Genomic DNA, 4827 nt, shown 5'->3' on the forward strand with positions numbered 1-4827 from the left:
TTCCAAAAGTCTCCTTTCCACTTCTCCCTGTGTTTGTTTCTTTGGTAATTAATGTTTTCTCTGCCCAAAGATATGCCTATGCCAATCTATTTGTCAGACTACTGGATTCAGTTTAAGGCTAGGAGTTCTTATATCAGTTGGTGGTTCTTGTGTTTCTTGTGCCACTATTACCTGATGCTGAAGCTTTGTAGTGGATACACTGTATTTTTATCCACCTTGAAGTGAAGGGGTAGTTCATCTGGCAAACACCTCATTCTGCTGCCTTTTCTCCTGTAGCTTGCACTCATTGATGCACTTACACATGCATCTTAAGTGGATCATTAGCTAATCATTATCTTGAATTGGCAGATGGTAATTGCTGTATTAAAATTCTACATAACTTACTTGCCATGTAGAACTCAGCAGAATTATATGTGCCTCACCAGTGAGTTGATTAGAGATGCCTTAGGCATTATCTTTTCCAAGTTCTAAAAAATTATTCACTACAGTTTTCATGTTAACTCAGAACAGGGCAAAGGTTGAAAACAAGAGTTCTTGGAGCACACTCTATATATTCTGAATCTTTTTATGAGCCCAGTCTAACCTCTGCCTCCAATGATCCATACCTGAAAGAAGAAAAGGAGAAATACTGTAATGAATCCACTTTCTCCAGGCAGGGTTTCTATTTCTTGTAAAAGAAGATGTAAATGAGAAATTAAAAGCCAGAGTTGATGAGCTGCTGATCTTGCCAGCAATGGAATGGCAAGGGTACCATACGTTTGTATACGTCATGATTTTAACATGGTAGAGGTGGAGATGTTGCCTAGCAGAGGTGCAGAGTATTTCCAGTACAAAAAAAGACAAATTACATACCCTAAGCCTGCAAAACTCGGCTCTTAGTGAATCTCCTTCTACACTGGGGATTTTGCTATTCATACTTGGGCTGATGTGTTCTCTCAGCCACCAGTGGGTGGCTAATTGAAAACATTGTATAGACAGTGTCCTCTCAAAAGAACAGTAATTCCTCTCAAAAGTACAGGAATTACAGTGGCCTAAAGAGCCCCTTTTGCAAAATATTTGAGGGAAGAGACAGAAGGTGGTGCAGGCTTTTAGTGGTCACCACTCTTTACATAGCAGATTGCACCAATTTTAGTGAAGAAGTGCTGGTCTTGCTCAGCTTTCCATGTTATCAGGAAGTCTTTGGTTAGGCTCCGTTAGTAGAGCCAGAGAAGAAATTTTATGGCTTTGTTTTCCATAGCCTCGGGTCCAGCTGGGTTTTGAGAACTGACCGAGTCTTCTTGGTGTGTTTCTATGGTAGATGGGAAAGATGTCTGCCAAATCAGTGAACAGCTGGGATGGACACTTGCACTGGAAGTTGCCACAGGAACGTGTATACTGGGATAAGAAGATGCCTGTGTGTGCCTGCGTACAGAGCAGTCTGAGGAATTTCTGTTGTGTTGATTGGTTTATATTTGTAAATTAAAAACCCAATCCCTGCCCTAAAGGCTTTGCAACCTCAAATTCTATGTTGAATTTTGAGCTCTTTGCCTCAAGAAAGACACTGAGGTGCTGGAACGTGCCCAGGGAAGGACAATGGAGCTGGGTAAGTGTCTGGAGCACATGATAGGTGAGGAATGGCTGAGGGAGGTGGGGGTGTTCAGTCTGGAGAAAAGGAGGCTTGGGGGAGAGGAATGGAAAATTGTAGCCAGGTGGAAGGAAGTTGGTCTCTTCCCCTGGGTAATGTGATAGGACAGGAAGAAATGGCCTCAAATTGTACCAGGGAAGTTTAAATTGGATATTAAGATAAATTTCTTCACAGGAAGTAACTGGAATTGGAACAGGCTGCCCAGGGAAATGGTGAACCCTCCCTGGAAGTGTTCAGAAAACATCTAGGTGTGGCACTTAGTGAGTGACATGGTTTAAAAATGAAGATGGAAGTGCTGGATTGTTGGACTGGTGATCTTAGAGACCTTTTCCAACTTAAATGATAAGAAGATTCTTAATACTACTGAAATATACCTAGTGAAATACCTAGAAAAATACCTAGTGGAATAAAATAAAGTAAAGGAGTCACTGGGTAGGCAGTGGGACTAGAGATGTTGGCTGTAAATGCAAGGAGGTGGTGGAAAGAGAAGTTGAAGGATCCTCCTCCTATGGTCTACAGTCATTTGGAGGCTAATAAGTGTTCCTCATTTTAAAAACAGAGTGAAGAATTCACTTTTGCTTGTTATTCACATTAGAGAGGTTTTGAGAAAATTACAACAATTTTGCATTAGAAAATCTGACGTACTCTAAAAGAAGCCTCTTTTGCCATTTACAGTTCACTAAGATGTAATGATGTTCACAACAAAAATGATGCCACAAGTGCAAGATAATGATTAAATTTACGAGAAAAGCAATATGAGCAACTTACTTATTGAAAATGGGCCTAACTGAAGCCAACAGACAAAGGAGGGTGGACTGCTTTCTATTCAAACCAAAATAAATTCTTGATATTAATGTAAAATCAATGATCACTGTCTCTGCAGCTATGTGCTGATATTAGTCAATGATTATTTCACTGGGTGAGCTTTTGGAGTAAGCATTGTTAAATCACATAGACTTGTATAGGTATTTCTTTCTGCAATGCTGTGCTGAAGGTAAATGTACTGTGTTGCAGTTTGTTTATTTAATTTTGTTAAGTATATGTTAAAATTAATTGGTACGTTCTTGTTCCCCTCCCCCCCCCCATTGTTGTGTAATGGTTTAGCCCTAGTTCCCTAGTTGTCAGTATTGTTAACCCCTCCCCTTTTTCCTGAATGTTCCCTGTCACTTGTCTTTACCCTGCCCCATCTCCCCATCCATCATTGTAAACCCCACCTCTCCTTCCAGCTCCTTCTGTGTATTTCATCTCTTCTTCAATACATTTTTGGTTACTATGTTGTTATCCCGCCCTCTTTGTATCCCCATTGGTCCCCGATATTGTAATCTCCTCTCCTTACTCCTCCTTCCGTGATCCCTGATTGGACCCTGAATTGTGCCCACCCCTGAATAAAACCTGATGCACAGAGGTGCTTGGGGCTTTCTCTCCTGTTCCATCGTCCCAGCCCAAGCCCTTGCCTCTGTTCCCTCACCCTAATAAACTTGTTCCTGGGAAGTACAAGCAGACTGAGCCACCTCCGTCCTTTCATCGTCACCCACAACTCCTGAATTAGCAGAGCCCGGCAGGGGTCGGAGCTCTGTAGGTTCCACAGTGGCATCGCCTTTCCCCTGGGGTTCCCCGCTCCTGGCCGCTGCCCGTGCCAGAGTGGCGTCACAGAGCTAGCCCCCAGCTCCGGTGCGTCTAAGGAGCAGTGTCAGTACTGATTACTTCCTTTTCCTTCCATGCAGCTTGTGTAGTATGTTAAATAAATTAATGGTGTTCCTGGTTACTGCTGCCAGCTGGTAGGGTCACTTTTGCTGAAGAGGTGGTTTATATCACCAGTTTCAGCATTTTCTTGATGGTTCATGACGAAGATTGTCAAGTAGCCATTCCTATGAACAACTGGATGAAAGAAGCTGCTTATGGACCTTCATCCTTGCCTTCTTCCAAGAGAACATAAACCTGAATTTTTCTTACCCACATATTAGGAGTAACAGTAGATTTAGCTGTTTAAATGTACAGACATCAGTAGCTTCAAAATGAGGAACTGCTAAATTTACTTTCATCCATAAAATCTGTCTCATTTTTTGTTGTTGTTATTTAATTTGTTACTGGATATATATTTAAAAAGTTCATGGCTGATAATTTGATGAAATGATTCTTATGTGTAGAAAACTACTTGAGTAAGGAGCTGAAGGTGTCTATGTGAACTGAATTCAAATAGTTCAAGCTTTAAGCACACCCAACAAGTATCTCTTAAAGGGTATTGTATGCTCATCAATGTCCGAATAGATAGATTCTCTGGTGTAAGCAATTGAATGAAGAAAGTCTTACAAGAAATGAAACAACTACAGTAGAGAAAAATACTGCTTATTTTACTATGACATCCAAATTTTGGAGCCTGATCTGAGGACAGAATTGGTCCATATATAGTTCACTTGCAGAGAGGACAAGAGGGGAAGGTATTACACTAAAGCATTAATCTGTTAATTTACAGCTACAGTGAGATCAGTCTCTCACTGTACTAATGTACCACTTCTTCCTGTCGACACCTCAGATTGGCTCATCCAAGCTTTGAATTTGAGAGTGAAATACCAAATAAGTGAAATACTACTTGTTCAAGGTTTTTCTGGAGGACTTCGTTTGAAATATTTAAGCACTACATAGTTTTCTGACCTAAATGAAGAGTGTAAGAGGCTCAGAAGTCTCCTTTACCTTTGTTGTTCTTTTTGTTTTTTGTGTTTTTTTCTGTTGTTGGTTTTTTTTTGTTTGTTTGTTTTTTTGTTACCACCTGGAGAAAACTTAATGTAACAGTGAAATGTGCTATAATCGGTCTTTCAAAGGTCCCATTCAGAAGTGTATCTTCCTCTTCTTTAGCATTTAAGCCTGACCACTACTTCCTGAGGAATTTAAAAAGGAAATGTTGAGATGTTTATAGTTTCAGTGCATATAGATGTCAAATTCCTTTGTGAATGATATTCAACAGTGTTAATGAGGGGGAAAGGTCCTACGGTAAATATTGGTGAAGATCAAGATTTGTTTTGTTATTCCTCTTTTTTCATGTTTCCTTAAAGTGGTTGAGAAATACATCTAAGAAAACTTCAGTCCCAGTTTAGGGCAAATTTGGGAGGAAGACTCAAATGGGGGTTTCCCCAGGGAAATGTGTGGCAACGGCCTCGGGGAGACAAAGAGTTACATTGTCCCACCCCAAACCCCTTGTGAAGGGC

Source organism: Parus major, chromosome 4, assembly GCF_001522545.3.
Source record: "Parus major isolate Abel chromosome 4, Parus_major1.1, whole genome shotgun sequence".
Taxonomy (NCBI): Eukaryota; Metazoa; Chordata; class Aves; order Passeriformes; family Paridae; genus Parus; species Parus major.